This window comes from Pleurodeles waltl, chromosome 11, assembly GCF_031143425.1.
Source record: "Pleurodeles waltl isolate 20211129_DDA chromosome 11, aPleWal1.hap1.20221129, whole genome shotgun sequence".
Classification (NCBI taxonomy): Eukaryota; Metazoa; Chordata; class Amphibia; order Caudata; family Salamandridae; genus Pleurodeles; species Pleurodeles waltl.
In genome coordinates this window covers 690,305,962-690,333,786 of record NC_090450.1, presented here as the reverse complement: position 1 = coordinate 690,333,786, position 27,825 = coordinate 690,305,962, and the positions used below count along the sequence as shown (strand labels likewise).

At 46.9% G+C, this 27,825-nt stretch overlaps 1 protein-coding gene across 1 annotated transcript in view; it reads right to left on the bottom strand.

The window, feature by feature from the left end:
* The window catches only part of C11H2orf42 (chromosome 11 C2orf42 homolog), a 318,795-nt gene extending 292,670 nt beyond the window's left edge, over window positions 1-26,125 (bottom strand). The window contains exon 1 of the mRNA XM_069214211.1: window positions 25,934-26,125. The gene's annotated coding sequence lies outside the window, so the exon portion shown is untranslated. The remainder of the gene's footprint in view (window positions 1-25,933) is intronic.
* Between the last annotated feature and the right edge of the window lie 1,700 nt (window positions 26,126-27,825).

Here is a 27,825-nt window from a genome sequence, read left to right as displayed (position 1 = left end):
ACAAACACCACTTAATGCACCTACAAACAGAAGGAGACAGATCGGGCAGGCTGCTGGCGTGGCTCTTACGGGAGGACCGTCAGCAGTCCCCCCCATTGGGGCTATAAGGGCAGGCGCAGGCACACTGGTCACCACGCAAGAAGAGATAAATGGGACGTTCAGGGAATACTACATGCACCTTTACACCAAACGCACAACATGCACGTCCCAACAACTGGAGTCCTTTCTTGCAGGCTCACCCCTGGCGCAGCTCTCACAGGCAGACAGGGAGACACTGGAGGCCCCTCTGACGCTGGGGGAACTAGACCTAGCTTTAGCGCAGATGCCCAGGAACAAAGCGACAGGTACAGATGGCCTTCCGATAGAATACTATTCTACTTATTCGGCACGCTTAAGGCCCCATCTGTTGAGAGTACTTGAGGAGGCATGGGCCAAAAAGATATTGCCTCCAACACAGAGAGAGGCAATGATAGTGGTCCTTCATAAGCAAGGGTGCGATCCCACAGATGTTAAATCTTACAGACCACTCTCGCTCCTAAATCTAGATTGTAAAATACTAGGTAAAATATTGGCCAACAGGATATCCCCCATCATACACACCCTGATACACGAAGACCAAAACGGATTCATCCCAAAACGCAATACTTTTTTAAATATCCGGAGGTTGCTGAGCGTAATGGGAGACACCCTCCCGACTGCACACGACAAAATGGCCACTAGACATCAAGAAGGCATTCGACACACAAGAGTGGGATTTTCTATTTGCTACTATGCAGCGAATGGAAATCGGCCCTAATTACATACTGTGGGTACAGACATTATACACCAAACAACAAGCTAGGGTTAAAACGGGTGGGGTCATATCCGACAGCTTCCCGATCACCAGGGGCACAAGGCAGGGATGCCCCCTCTCCCCCCTGTTGTTCGCAATAGCGATGGAACCATTAGCGACACAAATACGCGCAGTGAAAGACAGTTGGGGAATAATTAGGAACGGGCTATATCACGCAATATCATTATATGCAGACGACTCCTTAATATATGTACGGAAAGGAAGCGAGGTGATACCCTCAGTAATATCACTACTGACCGAATACGGCGGGATATCGGGCTTGGTGGTAAACTGGGAAAAATCGTGCGTGTACCCACTAACTAGATGGCCCCCGTTAAGAAAAGAAAATGCCCCAGTAGGACGCCTGAAATGGGGTTTCGAAACGTTTAAATACCTAGGGGTCTATATATACACCATAAAACTGAGGATCTAAGAGATGGTGATCTGGGGAGAGCACTGGCTTCAATGAAGGGGTCGCTGCGTTTTTTTAATAAACTACCACTATCACCACTGGGCAGGGTGGCGGTGGCCAACATCCTGATACTGCCCTGGCTGCTATATTACTTTGCGGCCCTGCCACTCAGTGTCCCCAAGAGCTTTTTCTGTAATTTTAACGCAGTCCTGCTGCAGCTTACATTGGGAGGGGGCAGGATGCGCGTAGCACTCTCCATGCTGCAGCGCCCAATTAGCGCTGGCGGTCTGGGCGCCCCCAACTTCAAATCCTACTACACTGCCACACAGCTACAGTGGATACTGAACTGGATCCACACGCCTGCGCTGGAGGAGTCCGCATGGCTCACGGCCCGACTTCAGGGAGCACCTCTGCTCACATGGCTATCGAACAAAAAACTAAAAGGCGAGTCTGGCAATCCATTAATGGTAGTGGCACATTCATGCTGGGGGAGGTATCTACAGAGAGGACACAAGTTGCTCCCCTAGTCGCCGCTCATCCCCCTGGAACGGCTCCCTGGTTGGGCGGAGACGGGGTCGCATTCACTTGCGGCTTGGTCAGAAGCGGGCATACAATTGGTAGGACACTGCTTTGAAGAAGGGAAACTAATGACATTCGAATCTATACAAGCCCTCACAGCAGTGAACCCGGGATAATTTTTAGCTTATCACACCATATGCCATTCAATCAAAAAAACATGGGCGGCCGGAGATCAAGAGCCAGAGATCTCCCCCACACTACATCACATGCTGCAATATGATAATCAAATTAAAGTAGTGTCGAACCTATACAAACTCCTGAGTAAGACCCCTGACCTAATCTGGAGAGAGCAAGGGATAGGTGGAACACCGTTCTGCCGGGCCCGATACCTCAAGAGGACTGGTCGAAAGTCCTATACCACACCAGAGGGGTGTCGAGAAATCCTAGATTCCACTATACACAGTTCAACTACACACAAACATATTTATCACCAGCCAGGATTAAATGAATGTTCCCTGGGTCGGACCCGGCTTGTCCCAGATGTAATGCACCGCTGGCACACTTCTACCATATGGTGTGGGAGTGCCCTCAGGTGCAAAAGGAATGGAATGGAGTGGTAAAAGAAATTACAGAACTGACGGGACTCGCACTGGCAGTGGATCCCAAGTCCCTCCTACTAGGACTGAGGACAAGAGTAAAGAAACACAGACACCTACATAAGTTTGCAGACCTAGCCTATGTGATGTACAAAAGATTGATAGCCATGAACTGGAAAGCACCTAACGCACCTTACTTGAAAACTTGGCACACCCTCACACTCCGATGATCCCGCACAGAATACCAGGTATTAAAGAAATTAGCGCAGGAGGGCCAACAACACACAGGATGTGTAGCCTGGGAAACTTTAGTAGCCAGACTAGAGGCTAAAAACGATGAGAAACCACCATGAACAGGTGAAACAAACAACCGCAGTCACAGCCAGATAGTATCTGACCAGTTATAACACAATTACGCAACCGGCCGTGATATGATACGCTAGACGCGAACATACCCACTCACATGCCCCACACCCACGGATACCCACACTAGCCAACAAGAGCTGGGCAAATATTCAGAACACACACACGAATACACCCCCAGCACACGCCACTAATAGACAATAGAACGGCATTCCTTACCACCTCAAACAAGCAGGGGCCAGCAGGGAATTGAGTGATCAAGTAGCTAAAGGAGGGGCCACTCAACACCAAAATACAAGACTCATCAGTCAGATATAGCAGACAAATATATTGGAAGATATAACGGAACCTAAATTGTGTTCATTTTGTTTTTGTTGTTTGATTGTAAATGTTTTACTAGATCGACCAAATACTGTTAATGTAAACATACAACTGTGGTATATAGATCTGTCATGAAAACTTAATAAAAATATATTTTTTGTTTTTTTAAAAGGAGAGAGAGAGAGAGGGGGGGGAGAGCAAGAGGAGAAAGAAGAGAAGAGTGTGGTGGGGCTGGGGGGGGGGGGGGACAGGTTTTTAGAACCAAATCTTAATATCATCATTGATCTTAATTGTACAATGCGCCATAGTGGAATTTCAGATCACAGATCTTGTGTCCCCGCCCTTTAGAGGGGGTGTACAGGCTGGCCTAGTGACAAGGGACACCTGCAGATTTACCCATTAAGGGAGTAATATTTAGGCTAAATTTGATGCCCAGCTGCAGATTCTTTCCTTGAATCTTGCTGGGTTACGCAGCAGGCTGACTGATCCGCACTAGGACAATTATATTGATACCTTCCATCTTTGTCTCTTCCAGGAGACATGGGATTTAGAGGTGTTCCAAAGGTCATGTTATGTGCATGTGCTGACCTTTTTGTCCAGCTGTCTCTTTGGGGGGCCTTTTGATATGGGTAAAGATCTTGCTCAATTAAGGCATTGAGGAGTTAATCATGGAGTTCCCCGATGTGTTAGGGCTGTCCATAAGGGCAAGCAATGGCTCCATAATTAATATTTATAACATCTATAATCGCAGTATGTCTTATAATAGTGTTTCTCCAACACTAAACATTCTAGATAATCACGTGGAGTCTGTCCTTTAAACCCAAGCTCATTCGTGCTGGTGACTGTAATGCTAATTATGAGCCATTTGGATTTTATTACGTCTGTCACCAAATCCGAAGAGGAAGCTCTCGTCATTCCAGAGTTAAATGTTCCCCGTTGTAAATCCTGCTTCACTGTAGCCACGCAACTAGTTCTGCTTACTACTGTTCACGGGATGCAGGCTTGTAATGATATGGCGGTTTCTGAAATGGGCAGTACTTGCACATATTTCAGAGGTACACTGGAAAGTAGAATTGATTATATAATGCTGTCGCTCCACCTATGGGACTGACCAGAGTACTTCTTCATAACCTGTGGAGTAGAGCGCAACCATAATTCTTTGCATTTAATGCTTAAAGCGGGGCTTGTTTGAATCCATCGACCAGGACATAGTATTAAAGAATGTAATTGTGGGGAACTCGAGGAGATCTCTTAAGTGGTCAAAAATGTATTCTTGCCCTACATGGCTTGCCTCAATTTAGGATCTTTTTGCCTCAACTCTTACACCATATGAGGACATTGATCTGCATGCTATTCCTATTGCTACCATTCATGACCAACCGTTTGGCTCCTTAAGTCGGCTCTTTGTGGTTGATGGATGGGGGTGTTTACAGGCAATTTGAAAAAAAGCTGCCACTGAGTCAGCCCCTTGGTTTTCTAAAGATTGTAGGCAGGCCAAAGCCTGGTTGTTAATTGCTACAAAATTGTTAAGCCCCCTCAAACCCTGCCCCCCTCCCAGATTTGTGAAGGCAGACCCATTATGAGGTTCTAACGATCAGCAAGAAGAGCCTGGGTGACCAAAATTGGCAGGACCGGTTAGAAAAGATGCTGCTTCCTTTTGGCATATAATTGCTCACGGCAGTCTGGATGTTCATAGCCTGACTGTCCATCATATCCAACAACAGTTATGGGTCAAACATTTTGTTAAGCTATATTCTTCCTCTTCCCTGGACCAGCTTCCCAGTAGTATGGAGTCAAACACACAGGTTAATAGCAATTACACAGTACTCAGTGTAGACCTTTTCTCCCTTACTAACACCAAAAAGGAAAAAGTGTCTTTGAAGCCTGAGAAAGCTCCTGGTCTCGATTGCATTCCAGGTGATTTGGATCACTTAGATAGTGATTTGGGCCATATATATATATATATATATATATATATATATATATACACACATCCTGTCTAATGTCATCATTGCAGGAGCCCCCCTTACTGACTCTTTGAGGGGAGATGTTATTATACCAATCTTTAAGAAGGGTGCCTGACCTGATCCTGGAAATCATAGGTCTATTAGCCTAATTGACATCCTCTAAAAGGTGTTCTGTGGCCAGTTCTTCACCAAACTGTAGGAGTGGATTTTTGATGAACGTGTTCTTCCCCCGTTCCAGGCTGGGTTTAGATCCAAGGTTGGAACACTGGACGAAGTCTTCAAGTTCATGTTGATTCTCTGGAAATATATTAAAATCCAAAAGGAGCACCTCCATGTTGCCTTCATTGACTTGAGGGCTGCTTTCGATCTAGGTCCCAGACCTTGTTTCTGGAACTCTTAGGTCAATGAGTGCATCTTTAGGAGTCAGAATAAGCAGCTCCTTGGCGTGGTCTGCCCACATTGAGACAAGTAGGACTATCATCTAGCATAAATCAGCTGCTGCTATTGGGAGGATGCATAGGGCCACTTCCTCGGGAATTGTACACGGCTGCTGCTCAACTGACTGCATTGTGTGGGGCAGAGGTTTGGGGTATGGTTTCTTCAGATTCCCTTGCTATTAGAGAAAAGCATTTTGTATGATCTTCATTTTGCTACCCCCAGTCTACTCCACTTGGGCCTGTATATCTTGATTTGGCCTTAAATCGGATTGGTGACTGCAGCGTTGAGACTCTTGGGTCTATTTGGTTAGGGTCTGGTCCATTCCAGAACTGTAAACCTATAGACAAGCATTCGGGGGAACTTGGGCACCTGGACAGGAACCTGATCACCACATGGCTGACCCATGTTAAAAACGGCTTTATAACCTGAGCATGGAAGCCCATGTTAAAAAATGGTTTATACGCTGGGCTTGGAAGCTGTGTGGATCAACCATTCCTTTATCAACTCTTCATCGAATGTTCTCCTGAGGGAACTATTTTGGGGGTATACAAACTCGAAATACTCACAGACCTCGGATAGTGACAGCCTTAGTGGCAGGTTTTCGATTAAAAATAATGTTACAGGCCTTGGTCAGTTGGAAAAAAACATCAAGGCCATGCCAATTTAAGAAACTACCAGGCGTCCATAGCTTTTCTACAAGAAACGCACGTTTGCATTCTGGGGTTTGGGGGGGGGGGGAAACGGGTGGAGAGGACAACTATATGCCACCTCGTATTATGAGTTTGTCAGTGGTGCAATGACTGGGTGGCCCCCAAGGGCCCCCTTTGTGCATAGAGGGCACACGCTTGACCTAGAAGGGAGATATGTGATCCTGTTTGGCTCCTTGGTTGGACACAAGGTGGGTCTGATGAATGTATATGCTTCAAAAAATGACTGCCCTGATTTTTATGAGAGGATAGGGGATGACAAAATCTGCTGTGCCGTACCTGGCATCGGATATTATTTTGACAGGAGACCGTAATGGTTATTTGTGGGGTACTTGACCAAGAACCATCCAAGAATCACAATAAGCGGAACATGACTAGGGCGCTAAAGGATATGATATAGGGCCTGAAACTGACAGACCTCTGGAGGGAGTGGCACCTAGTGTCAAGGGCATACTCCGGTTTGCAACTAGGACATACAGCCATCTGAATTATTGTTTTGTGTCACACAGCATGGAATAAAGGAAATCTAACAGGCCTGCTACCTGTTGTACCATTCGCCGGTATTAATGTACTAATGTATGGGGAAGGGACATACCCACCCGGGTGCCCCACTTTGGCAACTCAGGGAGGAGGCACTTACGAACACCCTGTTTACGGCAAAAGTGGGAGTGGAGCTCTCACATTATTTCACTTGCATTGGGGTAGTGCGAGTAGTAGGGCCCGTGAGTGGGGGCGCAATGAAGGTGGTCCTCTAGAGCGTTTGCTTCAAGACTACATTTGGCTTCAGACGCCAGTTGGAGCAGGAATTGGGGCACTAAGAGAAGCACATGGGGAGGGTTAGAAAAGAAGCTTCCCACACAGCTTGATAGACTTAGGGAATGTAAGGTGTTGTAAAGAACTACTACACGTATGGCATAGGCTTGAGAAGCGCACACACACACACACACACAGAGCGCACCGTCAGCACCTCCATGATGAAGGGGATAAACCGGTTCGATGCCGGCTCGCTTGGTGAGGCAGCAGGGATCTTGGACCCCCGTGTTGATGCAGTTAAAGAGGTTTTAAAACAATAGGCAGCTGGCCATCTATGGTGTATTCCAGGCCCACCTAAGTAGAACGTATGTGGGGCACAGAGATGACACGAATGATCACAGTGCTACCTTTCTAGTCAGGATAGAACTCCCATGTCTGGCAGAGGAGGACTGACCGTCCATGTAACAGCCTATTACACGTGAGGAGGTTCTCACTACAATGAGAGGACTGAACAGTGCAAAAACACAAGGGGGTGATTGTCTCCCAGCTGAGTTTTACTAGCGACACACAGACACTGTGGCGGAAAAACTACTCAATGTTTAATATGAAGCCCTCCAAGAGGGGTGATTGCCCAACACTGTGCTCAAAGCCATAATAGTGCTGGTGCAGAAACCAGGTAAGACTACAGAAAAGGCTTCTTCCTTCTTAAACATGTATGTTAAAAACCTTACTGATATATTGCCGACACATTGGTTGCACCGTCTCCCGGTCTTAATACATGCTGACCAATGTGGGTTTATTCCACAGAGGAGCACGGTGCATAACCCAAGGCATCCATTGCATATCTATCAACCCCCGCAGATAAGCAAAGAGGCCTGTGTCCTAGCATTTCTAGACATCAAACATGTATATGATTCTGTCGACTAGGGCTACCTTAAGCATATACTGGAAAAGGTGGACCTTGGCCCAAGTACATAGCCTGGGTCAAGCTACTATAAGCGGACCGGGTAGGTAGGGTGATGACAGGTGGTGTGGTCTAAAACAGTTTTCCACTACATAGGGGCACCCTACCCGTTTGCGCTGGTCATTGAGCCTATGGTGGCACTGCTGCGCAGTGTGCTAGGTCCCTGGAGGAATCACATTGGGGGGAGGGGGATTTTTCCACTCATGTGGTTCCCTTGCATGTGGATGATGCTCTGGTCTATCTGCAGTGCCTGGGATATTCAGTCCTCATACTCCTGAAGGCCCTACAGGCCTTTGGGGAGGTATTCGGGCTTTGTGTCAACCTTCCAAAGTTTTAGCTGTTACCAATGGGTATACTGGTTGGAATTGAGGCTCTTCCGAGAGTGGGACTCCCTTGGGAAGCGGGGCGGTGTCTTATAGGCCTCTGTACAATACTGAAGATTATCATTGTAAGGAAATGCCACCTTGGCATGGTTACCGCCTGACTTTTTGCCTTTTGCTGATGCCAGTTATGATTGAAAGTATGCTGGGACCCTGCTAACCAGGCCCCAGCACCAGTGTTCTTTCCCTAAACTGTACCTTTGCTTCTCCAATTGGCACAGCCCTGGCACTCAGATACGTCCCTTGTAAATGGTACCCCTGGTACCAAGGGCCCTGATGCCAGAGAAGGTCTCTAAGCGCTGCAGCATGTCTTATGCCACCCTGGGGTCCCCTCACTCAGCACATGCACACTGCCTCACAGCTTGTGTGTGCTGGTGGGGAGAAAATGACGAAGTAGACATGGCACTCCCCTCAGAGTGCCATGCCAACCTCACACTGCCTGTGGCATAGGTAAGTCACCCCTCTAGCAGGCCTTACAGCCCTAAGGCAGGGTGGACTATACCACAGATGAGGGCATATATGAGCACTATGCCCCTACAGTGTCTAAGCAAAACCTTAGACATTGTAAGTGCAGGGTAGCCATAAAGAGTATATGGTCTGGGAGTCTGTCAAACACGAACTCCACAGTTCCATAATGGGTACACTGAAATCTGGGAAGTTTGGTATCACACTTCTCAGAACAATAAATGCACACTGATGCCAGTGTGGAATTTATTGTAAAATGCACACAGAGGGCACCTTAGAGATGCCCCCCGAATACCAGTCAGACTCCTAGTGCTAGGCTGACCAGTTTCTGCCAGCCTGCCACAACCAGACGAGTTGCTGGCCACGTGGGAAGAGTGCCTTTGTCACTCTGTGGCCAGGAACAAAGCCTGTACTGGGTGGAGGTGCTTCTCACCTCTCCCTGCAGGAACTGTAACATCTGGCGGGGAGCCTCAAAGGCTCATGCCTTTTGTTACAGCACCCCAGGGCATCCCAGCTAGTGGAGATGCTCGCCTCTCCGGCCACTGCCCCCACTTTTGGTGGCAAGGCTGGAGGAGATAATGAGCAAAACAAGGAGGAGTCACCCACCAGTCAGGATAGTCCCTGATGTGTCCTGAGCTGAGGTGACCCATGCCTTCAGAAATCCTCCATCTTGACACTGGATGATTCACCCAATAGGATTAGGGATGTGCCCCCCTTCCCCTCATGGAGGAGGGGCAAAGAGGGTGTAGCCACTCTCCAGGACAGTAGCCATTGGCTACTGCCCCCCAGACCTTAACACACCCCTAAATTTAGTATTTAGGGGCATCCCAGAACCCAGGAAATCGGATTCCTGCAACTTGAACCAAGAAGAAGGACTGCTGACCTGAAAGCCCTGCAGAGACGACAACTGCTTTTGCCCCAGCCCTACCGGCCTGTCTCCTGACAGGAAGTAAACTGCAACAGCGACGAATCCACCAGAGACCAGCGACCTCTGATGCTTCAGAGGACTTCCCTGAACCAAAGGACCAAGAAACTCCAGTGAACAGCGGCTCTGTTCAACAACTTTGCATCTTTCTTGCAACTTTTAAAAGGCCTCACTCTTTGCCCCGGAAGCGCGAGACTTCATCCTATGCACCCGATGCTTGAGCTCCAGAGAACCAGCACTACAGGGAGGACTCCCAGGCGACTGCGACCTCGTGAGTAGCCCGAGACGACCCCCTTGGGCCCCTACAGCGAGGCATGGAGAGAGAATCCAGAGGTTCCCCCTGACCGCAACTGCCTGTAACAAGGGACCCAACGCCTGGACCAAGCACTGCACCAGCAGCCCCCAGGAGCTGAAGGAACCGAACCTCAGTGCAGGAGTAACCATCAGGCGACCCCCTGTCTAGCCCAGTCAGTGGCTGGCCCGAGAAGCCTCCCTGTGCCCTGCCTGCACCACTAGAGTGACCCCCAGGTCCCTCCATTGATTCTAATGCAAAACCCAACGCCTGCTTTGCACACTGCACTCGGCCGCCCGTGCCACTGAGGGTGTGTTTTGTGTGCCTACTTGCCGAAACACTCTACGCTATCTACAATGCCCAGACAGACCAATGCATTTAGTGTGTGTTGGGGGGGTGGGGGGGGCAAAGGCAGACTCCTTACATGATGTCTGTCTCTGCACCTAACTGACACCTTATTGGACAGAAGTAGTGAGGAACCTCACTAGAGCCACTGGTATGGGACCTGCAGTCCACAATCCATACTGAAGTATTCGGACAAAGTCCCACCCCAGCCAAGAAGATACTCAGTAGGAGGTTTATTTTGCTTGGCCCCCTGCTGGCAAAGCAATTCATTGCTATAAGGTGGATGGGAGTGACGCCCTCCAGTTAAGCAGAATGGTTTAGAGACATGGAAGAATGGGTGATGGCTGAAGAAGTGCAAATGGGGCATGTACGGCATGATGAAAAACTGGGAGGATGACAACCACATGGGCAGCCATGTTAACCACCTTAAGGGGAAACCCTGATACAAGTATGAGGGACAATGCAGGCAGGAGTGCGGGGTCAGTTCACTGATGCAGATGGAGAGCATACTTGCTGAATGAGGCTGATATGAGATTTAGGTGCCAAGGTATTGCCTTGTTGGGAGGCATGGGCTCAGACTATAGCGAAGAAAGAGAAAAAAAAAAAAAAAAAGGTCTGCTTCCAGCAAATTGCAAAGGCATAAAGCCCTGAATGTTAAAATGGACACAAAAGTAGATGGGGGATGGAGGAGAAAAGGGTCGGGATTACTTTTGTTATGAGATATGTTGATTACAGTTTAGGGGAACATGATTGCCCCAGTGGTCACTGTATCTATATCCTGTGAAAATCAATAAAGAATATACACACACACACACACACACACACACACACACACACACAAAAAAAACACACACACACCTTCTCCAAAGTTTACTTGGCCAAAAGGTATTCCGTATTAAGTCAAGATATTGTTTATACAATCAATCAATCAGGAATTTTTAAAGCGCACTACTCACCCTTGAGGGTCTAAAGGCGCAGAGGGGGGAGGTGGGGAGGTGCTGCTACTGATTGAACAGCCAGGTCTTGAGAAGTTTCCTGAAAGTGAGGAGGTCTTTGGTCTGGCGCAGGTGGGTGGTTTTAGTTCTGCGGACTCGTGGGACAGTTGCGAGGTCGGCGGAGCGGAGATGTTGGGTTGGGGTGTAGAAGGTGAGCTGTCTGTTGAGGTACTCTGGTCCATTGTTGTGCAGTGCTTTGTGAGCGTGGGTGAGGAGTTTGAAAGTGACTCTTGTTGACTGGGAGCCAGTGCAGGTTTCTCAGGTGGTCTGTGATGTGGCAGTGGCGGGGGGCTATGTCCAGGATAAGGCGTGCAGAGGCGTTCTGGATGCATTTCAGCCTCTTCTGGAGTTTGCCCGTGGTTCCTACGTAGAGAGCATTGCCGTAGTCCAGTTTGCTGCTTATGAGGGCTTGGGAGGCTTTCCTTCTGGTTTCGGTGGGTATCCATTTGTAGATGGAGTCCAAGTTGAATCCTAGGTTGTGTGCGTGGTCGGAGCAGCTCCAAGAGTGGCAGGCCACCAGGAGTCATCCCATGCAGAGGGGGTGGAGCCAAAGATGTGGACTTTCGTCTTGTCAGAATTGAGTTTGAGGCAGGTGCTCTTCATCCTTTCAGCTATGGCCTTCATTCCTTTGTGGAGGTTGGTCTTGGCGGAGTCCTTGGTGAGGGAGAGGATCAGCTAGGTGTCGTTGGCGTATGAGATGATGTGGAGGTTGTGGGAATCGGGCAGCGGCCATGTAGACGTTGAAGAGGGTCGGGCTGAGGGACGAACCCTGGGGTACGCCGCAGATGATTTTGGTGGCCTCAGAGCAGAATTGGAAGGGGGGGGGGGGAAGGTTGTGAGCACAGGGTGTGGTGGCAGATGGCGTCGAACATGGCCGAGAGGTTTTTGAGGATGAGGGCCGCGGTTTCGCCGCTGTCCAGTATGGTTCTTATGTCACTGGTGGCAGCAATGAGGGCAGTTTCGGTACTGTGCTTGCTGCGGAACGTGGGTTGGGAAGGGTCCAGGGTGCAGTTATCCTTGAGGAAGCAGGTTAGTTGTCTGTTGACAGCCTTCTCTATGACTTTTGCCAGGAAGGGAAGCAGGGCGATGGGCTGGAAGTTCTTGGGGTCCTTTGGGTCCGCCTTGGGTGTTTCGAGGAGGGTATTGATCTTGGCGTGTTTCCAGCTCTCCGGGAAGGTGGCGGACACGAAGGAGCTGTTGATGATCTTCCATAGTTGGGGTGCCATGACGGAGCTTGCTTTGTTGAGGATATGGTGAAAGCAGGGGTCAGATGGAGAGCCGGAGTGGATGCTGTTCATGATTTCAATGGTGTTGTCGCGGGTCCAGGAGAGCAGGAGGTTGGTCAGGGGTGAATATGTGGTGTAAGAGGGGGAGGGGGCGGAATTCATGGGTGCTGAAGCCGTTATGGATATCTGCAATCTTGCTGTGGAAGTAGGAGGCTAGGGAGTTGCAGAGGTCTCGGGATGGCGGGATGTCATTGGCGTTGGAGCTGGGATTAGAGAGTTCCTTCACAACGTCGAAGAGCTCCTTGTGGCTGTGTGCGTTGTTGTTCATTCAGTCTTTGAAGGCGGTTCGGATGAGTTGGTGGTGTCTGCGGATGGTGTTTTTGAAGGCTGTGTGGTTGTACAGAGTCTGATCTTGGCGCCACTTTCTTTTGAGTCTTTGGCAGGTTTGCTTAGATTCATGGAGGTTGGTGGTAAACCAGAAGGCCTTGCTGTCGGTGCGTCTGTTGGAGGGATTCTTGATTGGGGCGAGAGTATTGGCAGAGGTGTCGACCCACTGCCTGAAGTTGTGGCCAGCTGCATCAGTGTCAGTTGTGTCAATGGGTGGGTTCCTGGAGAGGGTCGCAATAAGTTTGTCTTCGTTGACCTTCTTCCAACTGCGGTGGGGGATCCGCTGTGGGTGGTGGTGTGTTGTGGGTTTCTTGAAGGAGAAGTGGATGCAGCGGTGGTCTGTCCGGCGGAGCTCGGTGGTGTGGCTGAAGGTGACTTGATTGCTGGCGGAAAAAATAGGGTCGAGTGTGTGTCCTGCAGAGTGGGTCGGTGTTGTGACGAGCTGTTTGAGGCAGAGATTGGAAAGATTGTCGAGCAGGGTGGTGGTGGGTGTTGTCGTTCGAGGTGGAAGTTTAAGACCCCGAGGAGTATGTAGTCAGTGGATGCGAGCGCATGCTGATGACGTCGGTGATGGAGTCGCTGAACTGCTGCCGGGGGCTGGAGGGCCTGTAGATGAGGGTCCTTCGGAGGGTGGTGTTTGGCTCAGTGTTGATCTGGAAGTACAGGTGTTCGGCGGTGCTGAGGGTGTCTTTGGTGCTGGTCGTGATCCTGAGGATGCTCTTGTGGACGATGGCGACGGCTCCTCTGTTTGTTAGAGTGGTCCCTGCGGGTGATCTTGTAGCCGTCCAGGATGGCTATGGCGATGTCAGGCGCTGAGGAGGTGTTCATCCAGGTCTCTGTCAGGAGGCGACGACTAGGGAGGCTGAAAGAGAAAGAGAAAGCGAAAGCGAAAGAAAGCAAAAGGAGCACAGAGGGACAAAAGAGCAGAGAGCAAAGCAGAGCGAGGAGGAGAGAGAGGCAGAAGGTAGCCTAGTAGGAAAAAAGAGCTCTCCTGCTAGACACGAGGCACAGGCAGAAGCCTGCGGGTGGAGGAGGGCCTCGAACTCCTGATAGGGGTCAGGAGTTCAGAGGAGCCAGGGTAAGGGTTCTACTCACCAGGTGGAGCCACGGGAGGCAGAGCAGTGCACTGACCAGGTCGATTGGCTTTGAATAGCTACCCAGCTAAATGGAATAAGCTATTACGGACAACAACAACAAAAATCTGCACCTTATGTTTACATCAGGTGGAAACCATTCAACAGGTTTTATTTAGATGTCCACGGTATAAACACGCCAGAACAAAATGGCTGAAACCTTTCTGCCATAACTTGGGTTTCAGCATTATTTCCCCACTTTTCATAGTCTTTGTTCAGACACGGGTAGGGCGAAGGTTTTCTGCATGAGAAGATTTTTGCTTGCAGTAGGCGTGACCAGGAAACACCTGAGGCTCCCATTATAGAATATGCTGCTCTCTTACCATCAGGCTGAAATCCAAATTTGGATTGGGTACTCAGTGTTGGGAGACCATGACGTAGAATAAACTATTGCTTCCTTAGTTTCTTTATATTGTCTTTTTAACTGTTTTTAGCATAGGTTTGCACTTGTAGCACTTGCACTTTGTTAATTCTGGTTGTTCACTGTAACCAAGGCAGCCATATCTGTATACTGTGCTGGGTTGTAAGGGGAGGGTTAGGTTTGTATTTTTGTTCATGTGTGTTTCTATCCTGCAATTTTAATGCTCAATCCATGAACTTGCATGCTGTATTTTGTTGTTTAATATTACTTTTATGGTCTTTGTGACTGAATAAAGCATTACTACTACTATTTCTATTGTAACAGGATGAAAGGCTATGGTGAGGGTGCACGGTATAGTTACTTTAAGACAAAAACCTATTTTTTTTTTCTAATTTTGGCCCCGGGAGCAGAGAATAAGGGTTACCTCCAGAACTTCCCCTTACACCCTCCCATGGGCTAGGGCATCCCTGTCCCCTTATATTTTTTTTCACGCATTTTCAGGACAGTGGATTGAGTCCCTGAAGACCTGTAATGGCCACATTTATGTTGTGGCCAGCCAATCGGAGTGCTCTCTTCCCCTGGACATTCACTCCTGCAGGAGCAAGAGGGCCCAATGGAAATAGCCCCTTACACTAATCAGAATGCTCCATTTTTTTTTTTATGTTGCGAGTCCCTTGAACCAAACTGTCCAGGTATACAAATATTTTTTACCCTCAACCCCTTCGCTGCCAGGCCTTTCCCCTCCCCCCCCCATCAGGTGCTAGGCCTTTTAATGGCTATTTGGGGCAGGGCGCTTAGGCCCTCATAACTTTTTGTCCACATAAGCTACCCATACCAAATTTGCGTCCTTTCCCCCCCCCCCATCCTAGGGATTCTAGAGGTACCCAGACTTTGTGGGTTCCCCTGAAAGAGACCAAGAAATTAGCCAAAATACAGTGAAAATTTTGTTTTAAAAAAAATGGGGAAAAAAGGGCTGCATAAGAAGACTTGTGGTGTTTTCCCTGAAATTGGCATCAAAGGGATTGCAGTGCTGAAATCAATAGCTTTCAGGAACAGGCAGACTCTAATCAGAAACTTTTTCCTGCGATGTCAGATTTTTTAAAGCAATGTACCGTTATGTCTGCTGGACTCTTTTGGTTGCGGGGATATATAGGGCTTGTAGGTTCATCAAGAACCCCAGGTACCCATAGCCAATAAATGAGCTGCACCTTCCAGTGGGTCTTCATTCTATACCAGGCATACAGCAATTCATTTGCTGAAATATAAAGAGTGAAAAATAGGTATCAAGAAAACCTTTGTATTTCCAAAATGGGCACAAGATAAGGTGTTGAGGAGCAGTGGTTATTTGGACATCTCTGAATTCTGGGTTGTCCATAATAGCATGTGAATTACTGGCCATTTCTCAAATACACGTTTTTTTTTTTTTTGTTTGTTTTTTTAAACACACTGTCTTATATTTGGAAGGAAAAAATGTAGAGAAAGAGAAGGGGCAATAACACTTCTATGTTCCCCCAAGTCTCCCGATAAAAATGGCACCTCACTTGTGTGGGTAGGCCTAGCGCCCGCGACAGGAAATGCCCTAAAACACAACGTGGACAGATCACATTTTCTCAAAGAAAACAGAGGTGTTTTTTGCAAAGTGTCTACCTGTGGATTTTGGTCTCTAGCTCAGCCGGCACCTTGGGAAAGCTACCAAACCTGTGCATTTTTGTGTGGGTAGGCCTTGTGCTCGCAACAGGAAATGCCCCAAAACACTATCTGGACACATCAAAATAATTAAATAGGAAACTACCTGTTTTTGCGGGTGTGCCTGCGTTTTTGGTCCTGGGCTCAGCAGCCATCTAGGAAAACCTACCAAATCCAGATATTTCTGAAAACTAGACACCCAAGGGAGTCAAGGGAGGCGTGACTTGCATGGATCCCCCAATGTTTTCTTACCCAGAATCCTCAGCAAACCTCAAATTGAGCTTTAAAAAAAAAAAGTAACATTTTTTCCTCATTTGCGTGTGGGATCACTGCACCGGGACAAATTTCCTACCATCCAACATTCCCCTCAGTCTCCTGGTAAAAATGATACCTCATTTGTGTAGGTGGGCCAAGTGTTTGTGATAGGGCAAAGCCAAAAACACATTGAAATTGAGGGGGAACCAAAGTGGGTCCAAAAGGGCAGTTTGAAAAAACAAATTTTTAGGCTGACAAGTGCAGCAGAAATTGTATCTGTATAGATGAGACAATGCTGGGTGGTAGGAATTTTATGGATTCCTGCAGTTTCCGAAAGGTTGCATCACAAAAATGTGGAAAAAATGTGTGATTTCTAGCAAAGTTGTGGGTTTGCAGAGCATTGTGGTAAGGAAATGGTGCGGGGTGCATGTGAAGCACACCACCCTGGAATCAACTAGATGTTTAGTTTTCAGATGTGTCTAGATCTTGTGGATGTTTCTACATAGCAGTGTCCCAAAGTAAAAAAAAAAGTGCAGCCCTCACAATTCCAAGTGGGACGTTTTTGAGAATTACCAAGCTCTCATGGCCCAAATGTAAAACAAAAACCAAAAATAATCAAATGTCCTCTTGCTTGCCATGGGATAAGATGTTTTAGTGTGCGGGTGAGAGCTGAAAGACTGTTAGCCCCTTCAGTTCGGATGGGGGCATAACCAGGCCCATACTGGTTGGTAACCACCACCCCACTATTTTCTTTTATTTTTTTGGGGCATCTAGTAGACTTTCTGTGCCCCCTGGGTGTGGATCGGGGTAACTGCCCAATCCACCCCATTTATTTGGGGTGGGGGTATGGTCATACCTCCCCAACCTCTTATTTTGAAAACAAAATCTTTCCTGGTCTCTGGTGGGCTTTCTGCCCCCTTGGGGGCAGATGGGCCTCTCAAAAATAGGCCAATCTGCCCCCAAGGGGGGCAGTTATGGCCAACAGTAATGTGCCCCCACTGGGGAGCGACCCTTGTCTAAGGCGGTCGCGCCCCGTACACATATATTAGGCCGATCTGCCTCTTTTTTGGGGGGTGGGGAGCAGAAATATTTTGCCCCCCCCCCCCCCCCCCCGGGGAGTGGCCCTTGCCAAAGGGGCCGCTCCCACTTATGCGTTAGTATAAAAAACTAAAAATTTCCTGCTGTCTTGTGGTTTCTGCCCCCCCAACCGGTGGCAGATCGGCCTAATAATAATAATAATAGGCCCGGGGGGGGGGGCTGGGGGCAGAAATGGCCTAAAAATAATTTGCTCCCCTTATGCGCAAGTATGAAAAAAAAAATTTATAATCCCTGGTGTCTAGTGGTTTCTGCCCCCCCTTGGGGCAGATCGCAAGGCCGAAAAAGCCTAATCCCCCCCCTCCCGGATCACTCCCCAAACATAAAAAATAAAAATAAAAAATAAATGATCACTTGTGTCTAGTGGTTTTCTCCCCCCCCCCCCCCCTAATAATATTAGGCCGATCTGCCCCCAGGGGGGCCAGAAATGGCCTAGAAATAATTTGCCCCCTGAGGAGCAGCCCTTGTCCAAGGGGCCGCTCCCCTCATTTCATATTAAAGAAAAAAAAAATTCCCCTGGTATCTAGTGGGCATTTCTGCTGCCAGATTGCATCGCGATCGGGCAGCAGAAATGCTCAGAGAGACGTGAAAGGAGAGGAAAGGCCTTTCCTCTCCTTTCATGCCTCTCTGCCCCCTCCACAGGATCAGAGGAGAAATGCTTTTGCATTTCTCCTTCGAAAGGTGCTGGGTGGGGGGAAGGCTCTGATGAGGTCAGCGTGCAAAAGCACGCTGACGTCAGACGCCACTGGGGGGTCGGGGCAGAGTGGAAGGGAAAGCGATTCCCCTTCCATCTCTGCCCAGGGGAGGGGGGTGTTCAGCCATCTGGGGGAGCGCTAGCGCTCCCCCGGGGGCCCATAGGAGGACGGGCTGGTCTCGTCCTCGGCACCAGAGGGCGAGACCAGCTCGTCAGGGGCACCCTAGGGGTCAAATTGACAAAACTACTGACCAGATTTACACTAAATCATAAATAGTATGCTTTTTGGACCAATATCTAGCATTGTGCTGCATTTGGTGTAATTCCCTTCAGTCGTTTTGGCTGTAGTGCTGTTCAAAAAGCCTTAAGGAAACTACATTGAGATTTTGCATTTTTGGAACCCCGAACTTTCCATAAAGAAACTTAGCAAAAAGAGCATTTTAAAAAAATGTTTTCTGACGATTCGTCAAATGGCGCTAACGTTATTAGCAAAACCAAAGAAGGAATTTTCTATGGAAACACTGACCTAATCATAGCTCCAAGAATGAAGCGGCTCAAACAGAGGGACACACCAAAGAAAAAAAATGAATTTCCACCACAACGTTTCCGCTTCCACCTTCCTGAGGTGGACTCATTGTATTGTATATATTAGAATCCAGATTTTTGCCCTGGTTATTGTTTTCTTGTGATCCCTCATCTAGTATAGAGTTTCAATCACGAAAAAAAAAAAAACACATGCACACTAAGGTTAAAGTAACATAGTTAGGTGACAGTTTCAGCAATAGCGTAAAGATTTTAAAAACACACAAAACAACTTAAGCTCACCAGTTATAGTTAGCTCTGGTAACTATATAAAACTCACACCCCTGCCAGGCACAGTTTTCTTATCATTAATTCCATTGCAAATGCAGTGATATTATCAATGATGTCACAGAAGATGTAATATATGGGGTAATTAGCTTACTGCATGGCGAAGGCAGTGTGTGAAGGAATTTTGGCCACAGGGCCAGGCAAGCAGACAGACTCTGTAGCCAACCCTTCCCCTACCACCAGCCACCCACCCAGCCTCCCTCCCCGAGCGAACAGTGGCCCAAGGAACCCCATCTTCTGAGGCCATTGCTTAAATATGCGGGTGGGGGGGGGAGCATAACCACCCTCCCGAAGCCATAACAGGCCCATCAACTGGGGCCAAATTCCATTTTAAAAAAGGGCATGGGGGCACGCAACCCTCCTCCCTAAGCTTTAATCGGCCCTCAGGACCCTATTTCCCAGGACCAAAAACAATTATTTAAGGGTGCCACACCCCTACCCTATACTACATGTGTGGTGCCCCGCAGGCCCTGGCCCACCCCAGGGGTATTTTTTTTCTTCATGAATTTGCAATATATATATTTTTATTTAATGTTTTGGTTCCAGGTGGGGACCCACAGGAACCCCACCACCAGGTCTTTAGGTGAAAGAGCGGTGGGGTGGTCAGATTAGTCTCTACCTGCCCCATTATGGTGGTTTTTTTTTTCTTAGGGCTCAGGGCTGAGTCCCACAATAGGTGCTGCCCCTTTGTTGTTGATGTGGTGTTAGCCAGTCACTACCATCCAGGAGAGCTATTGGCCCTGTAGATCCTTCGCAGCATGAAATACACAAATGTATTGCAAAATAACTGCTCAAAAACTACTGAACGGGTTTACACCAAATCACAACAAGCATTTGCAATGCAACAGGTCTCGCATTTCTCCGAGTTAGAGCTATTATCAGTTGTAAACTCCCAATCGGTCTTTTCTTGCCACATTAAAAATAAAATAAAATAAAGAGCGCGATCGCGCTGCTACAGTTCACTTGTAGCAAAACCTATCGGCAAAAGTGCAATTATCTACGTAAATGGCAAAAGTGCAATTAACTATTCAACAGGGTTGATGTCCTGCGAAGCGCTCGACTTCAGCCAAGGGAAATCGCGCTGTGAAAAAAGATAAAAAGTAGTCCACAAACCAGATGGAAAACAGCGAGCCTCGTATGTTTTCAGTACTTGGTCACTGCGCTCGAGGAGGGCTAACCACCGGAAAAGGCATGACGTATGCATGCCTTCCACTAATGAAAGCAAGCAGAATTTAAAAGGCAAGCCCACGAACCAATGAAAGACACTGACATGCCATGGACGGGCCGAGCCCTTTTCTAACTACTAAAGCGTCTCACAAGATACACGAATGCGCAAGCTAGCACAGGCTCGTCCCTAAAAAGCACTCTTTGGATCACGATCCAACCACTCGGCCCAATTTAGTGTAAATCTGTGCAGTGGTTTGGGCTGTAGCTAAATTGCTGAGGTCATTAGAGGCCTGGCCAATGCATTGTTCCTCGCTAGAAACTTTGAAAGGGTCCTAAAGGAGTAATGGGCAGATGTGGCATAATGATGACAATTGCCTCTGTCCTGGATGGCGAGAGCAACAATAAAAAAAAAAAAAAAAGATAACACTCCCACACGTTAGGACGTAGTGGTGGGTGGCGCAATAACAGAACATTAATGAATGGGAGTTCGCCCAGAAACTCGACCCAGGCCACAAGACTGGAGCGACAGAGACTGGACAAACACACATATATACATTATTGATATAGCAAAATGTGCAGACGATGACTGTCATGCACCATACAGCAATGTTAAACACCTGGGATGAGGCCATCTGGCACATTTGGATTGTTGGTTGAAATGTGACCAAGCAAAACATCGTGGGGAAAGGGTACATGCAGAAGGAGGTCGGAAAGCTGACTGGATTTCGCCAAATGGATGTCACAGGCAAGTCCGCAGTCAGAGACATAATGGAAGTGAGTGGTGTGAAATCATTTGAAGCCCTACAGCAAGAATACGAACCGCATTCCATGCAAAAATATAGGTTCCTACAGTTGCATCGGGCTTTGCAGGCCGCAAATATCTGGAACACAGGATACTTTGCAAAAGATGCTTAGTAAAGTAGTCTCCCAAACATAAAAAGGAGGAAGAGAGCACATCTCCCGACATCCCAGCACCAAGTTCGCTCAAATACATTACGGTAAATGCAGTGCATGTTAACACTTCAATTAAAAGTCTTTTGTTTTCACCACGATTGATGCAGCCAGCGCGGGGCATCTCCAGACACACGCTTCAGGATATTTGTCCTCAAATAACACTTCATTTTAGGGGGTGCTCGCCATGCTGCTCAGTCTTCTCAGGTCTCTGTAACACTCAGTGCAGGTGCATCGAAAAAGACTTGAGCAGCAATTACAGCACCTCTAGCTATGTGTGTTACTCCCTACTGATGAAGGACAGTTAGCCAGCAACATGAGCTTATGTAGAGATAGTGAGCACTGGCTACGCCAACCATAGTGAAAACAAAAAGGTTGTTTAATAGAAGTGTAACCATACACTGTATTTACCAGAGCACGTCTGAGTGCTGGGATATCAAATGTGTTCCTGCTTGTTTGATAACTCTCCTAAACATACTGCACCATTATAAAAAAATAAACCAGTCACACTTCTAGAAGTCAGGACAACCTGGGAAAAAGACTTTGGCTCTATGAAGAATGTGGACTGGGAAGCGGCCTTAAAGCACCCTAGAGAAATGGCCATTAAGCCCATACAGGTAAAAATGCTACACTTGACCTATTATAATTGAAGTTGATTGCATCAAATAGGTAGGGACCCAAACCCCCACTGTCAGCGATGTGGGTGAGAGAAGGCACATTCCTACACACTCTGGTCCTGCACCCTTACCACCAGGTAATGGACCACCACCAAAGAAATGGATGCCATCCTGGAGACAATTCCAAAAATTCAGCAGTTCATCCTACTGAGACTACCCTGTGATGTAGAATTTATGCAAGCCTGCCTCTTGTTCCGTAATCTGGGATTCATGTTAGAAAAGAGGAACTTTGCCAAGCTGTGGGGTGGATCACAAGAGACAACTACACGCCAATGGCTCATACGCATGGAGGCAGAAAAGAATGGTACACACCAGGAGAGGCTGCCCACAAACGTTTGATAGAGTTTGGGCCAGATGGAGAGAATACCACAGCCTTGGATAGGAGGGTTGAGAAGCATTATTTTATGCTGCGTTATTGTGGGAAGCCTGGTCGGACCTAAAGGGGGCAGTATGACTGGAGAAGGTGGGACATGATCGGGACTGCCAGTCAAAATGGGTTATCCTACAGTAGATCTATTATATTGATGGGGTTGGGCGTTATGTTCCTTATTATTATTATATAAATAAATGAGTCATAGGGGTGTCGATTGTTTCATATTGCAAGACTCAGCATGAAAACATTAAAGAGAAAAAAAAGTGGAACTTGTATTATGGCAAACTTTTACCACGTCCAAGCTTTCATTAGAGGGAACATTTTTAAAAGGTTTCTCTTTGAGGTTAGATATGTTTCCTGCTCCCGGGGAACAAGAGGAGACCTTCAGACAGTGATGTATACTGTGTAATGCTTTCGGATATCAACATCATTTTTCCAGTATCATCTGCGCCAATCCCTTCCAGGTCTTCTCTTGAAAAGCAGGAGCATTCTCTAACAGGGGATCTGTTAAGTGGAAGGAGGCCTTCATCTGATAGTAACAGTTGAATAAGACAGATAAACACCTGCTGGTCTCTGCGCACTTGTCCATTAAATTTTCCCCACACATGTCACCTGTTCATTATACACCACAATAAAGTCAATCAGCTGCAAACAACTCACAGTGAACACCACACGTGCCTTAAACATCAAAACGTGAGCCGACCCTCTTGTAGAATGGTCTCGGAACATAACATTGCTTCACAAAACACAGGATGCTAAATTCACCAATCTCAAACTTGTTAATTCTCGCCCCCCCACCCTCCAAGTGGGAAAAATAAATAAATAGGCCTCCCCTCAGAATTTTTCATAACTATTCTATTAAGTTGGCAATGTTTAAATAGGTCTAGACTTATTTAAACAGTGCAGTTATGTTCTGTTACCTTTTTACAAATGCAATAAACATTTTTCTGTTTAAAATAAAGCACTATTATTTGCATAATCTTTCTTTTGGTCAGAGCCTGGCGCCCTCCCTGGGATTCCTGACAACAATGTAGATTGTCCACTTCATGTTGTCCATCTACAGCTCATAGATGTGGATAACCTGAAAGTCCACATAAACCTCTCTGCCTGGCTATTTGCCTGTATTCACCTGGAAATTAACATTCACTGCACGAGACTGGAGGTAGGACGCAAAATCCCCAATTTGTAATAGTGTACCAGTGTGTGTGTGGATCTTGAAGGGAATCTTATCAGTAGCAAATATCTTATCCAGTTTCAGAATTACACTCTATGCTTCGGTTAATCAGGCCAACTTCACCTCAGGGCATTTACTTCAGTCACCAACACCAATTAACAAGTGTGTCTCGCAAAGCAAGCTGGCGAAGTCAACACTGAGGCAGAACGAAAGACAGCAGGCACGTCTTCCAATATGATTGAGGCAGGCAATTCAGGCGGTCTAGTGACCGCAACTATGAGAAAATGCCTGCACCTCACAAAACAGTGACTGACGCTTTTTAGGTCGAGCATGCAAGCTATCTGACCCGTTATAAGTATTGTGGGCTTTTAACCACGCCCATCACTTTCATTTGTCCCTGGGCATGCCTCAAAAAGAAATCACGATGTCATTGGTAAATGCATTTCGTTTGTCTCGGCTTGAGGCTGTTTTTCTCATGCCTTGGAGACTGCCCCTGTTACATGGATTATTACACGACTGCCAATGTACTTCAGCAGGGGCGAACTGCTTTTTTCTTTTGTCTCTCCCCTTTGTGCTGCATGGCGGGCATGATGCTCACAGCACAATCAGATACAAAAATGTGAACTCGGTTGGTGGTATTGAAGCAATGGTCACATTATTCACAGTTACCTAATCAGAGTCATTTCTTGTGGCTCTCCCCTTAAAACACTTGAAATTAGTAAATGCTTAAGCAAAAGCGGCTCTCCCGGCATATCATGAGAGTCCATATTACAATACTCCCTGCACTCAGGAAACTTGTCCCATAATGCTTTGCAGGGCATTACTTTCACAAAACATGTTTGCTCATAACTCAGCCTGTTGTGGTCCTGTGACAATAGGACCACCACCAAAACATTCAGCACAACACACACTTTCTATCTGGCTCCCCACACTAAATTAGTGGGGACCTCCAAATAACCCCTGCCACCATTCAATGTCTTTTTAAGAGCTCTCATGGATGGAACTTTTGTTTTACAGCTGAGAATAGCTTGAATTTGAAGGGCCTTGTTTGCAATAACATTGCTATAGGCCTGCTACCCCTGAAAATGTGTAGTGCACTATGCCCAATATATGGTTACAGAACATTCACCACAACGTGCTCCCTCTACATCATCTCTGGATTCCTACACTATGGTAGGGGGACTCCACAAAAAAAAAAGTCACTACCATTCATTAACTATTTAAGCTCTTTCATGGCTGGAACTAGTTATGTTTTATGAGCCTTGTTTGTAATGCCATTGCAATATGCCTGCAAGCCTTGAAAATGTGTAATGCACTACACCCTCTAGAGGCTACACATATGGTTACACTGCATTACTTTCTCTCATTCTTTTTTTTCACGTGATTATGAACTTTAAGGGATGACTGTATGGTTACATGACAAAGTTTCTTCCAAAATGCTTTTTTTTATTGTGCTGTTGATTGTACAGTGGCGCAGTGAGCATAAGACCCACCTCTGGGCATACCCTTCCCACTTGGGGCAACTGGATTCAAGCTAGCCTAGTTGATGATGGGTGATACCCTGAAACCGGTCCTAGGATGCTTGTTTTCGGTCCAGGGAAGACCTGGCTTGGCAGTTCGGGCTGGACTGTTCCCATGAGGGACAGGGTCAAGACTGATTTGTATATGGCTGGATCCAAACTGGGGTGGCATGGTGAGCAAAAAAACAATGGATTAAACCCAGATCTTTGTGACTGTGGTTAATGTTTGCATTGTTCAGCATTCCATCCATCATGTTCTTTTTGCATTAGTTATATGGAGGGTAACTGGAATTATATGGCAGGAAAACACTAAATTTATGAGGCAGGGTTGACCAATGTATGTGACAAGAAAAGGCCAGTCATAAATGTACAATGTCAATAACCCTAACTCAAGCAAATGTGAAACCTGCTGCTTTGCAAATGCTTGTTCTATATCTTAACCCTGCTCAGTAATGGTCAGTGCCATACTGGTATAGGCTGCGGGGGTCCCTTGGCTGTTGTCTTGCGGTTGGAGCAAGACAGTTCCTTAACCGAAGGGGCTGGCATCACTGACAGTGCGATGGGCATCCTAGGGTCCTAGAATTTAACAGAGGTTTTAGCACAACGGGTGTTTTCAGTCCTTGTGAAAGCTAACTCCTGTTCCCCCGCCCTCACCCATGATGTTTCAGAGGTCAACAGATCTCGTCACATTGACAGCTAAGCAGACTGTGGGACAAAATGGTTGACAGACCAACATATTGGGAGCATCCACCACAGTAGATCGTCCACAAAATAAGGCTAGGTCGCCCCCGCGGCAAAAAAGATCCACGAGTGTAGAAACAAGGTAATTTACAAAGCAAAAGAAAATACTGCACCGTCTAGCCATTTCACCATCGTCATAATAAACCCTACAGGCCTCTCATCCTCCACTTCGTATTTTTTTTTTGTAATTCAGAGTTAAATAAGAACGACCAAAGCAAGAGCTACTGGTGAATTGGTAAAAGAAAATATGGCAGGGCCGACCACAGTGCATGTTTCACTACCCAGGTGTAAGCCTAAAATGTGTATTCAGGGGCATCAAGAAAGCAGTTTAACAAGCACATCTGCTTACCTCTTTCGGATAACACTTCCGGTCAGTATCAGTCGAGGCTCGCATCCGCCCCCAATCCTCCTCAGGCCGGTTCGACCCCGCCTCCGGGTGCTCGTCGAAGCAGCCGGGAGCGCGGAGGTCGGGCGCTCCGGTTCGACCTGCAGCCTGTATCAAGAGCTGCCCGAGCCGGCGAATTTAGCCCCGTCCCTTTCCTATGTTTCTTACCACAGTTCCAGCTTCTTACTAAAAATGGATGACCGCTTCCTGTAACGAAAGTAGGGATTGGGCGTCGCCTCAGTCTCCGTAGGCACGTAAGCACGTTAGAGAATGTAAGGCTACCGGAAGTTGTAGTTCTAGCAGAACCTTCCCGCCCCTAACCTAAAATTTGTGTTAAATCATTTCGTTTTAGTGAGATGGTACAACTACTGTATTGCCTATCTGTTCAAGGAAGTTGTGTATTATATATTCCTGTTTTAGCGCTTTGCAGCGCAAACCCGCTAGACGAAGTAATTATTTATTAAGGAGTTTTCTGAAAAGTTATGTAATTGTGACTTATTTAGGATCCCCGAAGAGGCATTGGAGTCTTGTTTCAGCGAGCAGCATGTCCGTCTCTCAGCTACTTAAAGATGTCTCTCTAATCACCCTGTTGGAATTAGAAAAAAAAATACTCGGGGAGCCCATAGAAAGGGGGTGGATTCGCAATGGGCCGCGCTTGAAAAGTAGCCAGGCTGTCAGTTTATACATTTATTTATTTAAGAAACATCTGCTGCAAATACATTAACAGTAAGGGCATAGTTGACAGTAAGTCTATTCTAGCTTAATTAATTGGTCTCTAAGGGGCTGCATCTAACTGCTACTGATTCCTGTTCTAAATACAACTAGTTTTCACTTGAGTAAGCAGAAAGTGTTCTCAGATAAATTTTCTCATCGTACTGAATCAAGGACAGTTATCACTGTCCCAGGCTGTGTTAAAATAAACTATCAGGTTAACTGTACAGCTAAGACTCAGAGAATGGTTGAATCTGAAAGTACAACTATCCTGAGAGAATCCTCAGAAGTATTCTGTAGTAAAATGTTCCTCCTCATTTCTTTTCTATTGGTCCAAATTTTGAGAATCGTAATCCCACCAATTTCTAAAGCCCTATATACGAGTGTGGATTTCTATAACGAGAGACCCTCTACTCCCTACTTTAGAAGGCAAAATCTATTCCAGATTTCACATAGAACTATACTGAGCTGAGTTTACGATTTGTATGCTTTGCTGCTAAACCTGCTCATTGCACCTTTTCTCTAATTTCCCCATTCATTAGTTATATAAATCAAAGAAATTAAATGAGAATCGTTGTCATTCTTATGCAAATGTTTCATCATTATTACATGGGTTCCTCTAATTAAAAAGTAATGGTTCCAAACGGGGGAGCACAAAAGACCATATCAGGATTACACTGCTCCTAGTCCTAGTTGTTGGTGCGCCCCATGAGTAAAATTTAAGGACAAATTTGTCCACCAACAGATCTGGTAGCAGAAGTGATGGTTCTGATTGGAGCCAACCGATGAATTGATAAAGCAATTGGCTATAGAACCGAGTCCAGTACCTTCATGTTCCTGACAGTTTTCCCTGAGTTTTAAATTGACAAGGGAGTGTACACACTCAGTAATGGATTTCACAGGCCGAGAGCTCACTAGAGTGTGAGAATACGTAGAATTCTTGTTCCTGTATAAAACATTTGTGTAGTCAAAGTAGGCAAACAGAGTAAAGATTGAAAAGAGACGTAGGCGTGATTGGAGCATTGTGTCAGTGTGATGTCGTGCAGGGGTTGGCTTGTGGATTGTGAAACCACACTGTGATAGAGTGACAATTGACTGAGACACTCTGGGATTGGTGGATGGAATAAATTGATTGTCGTTGTGAA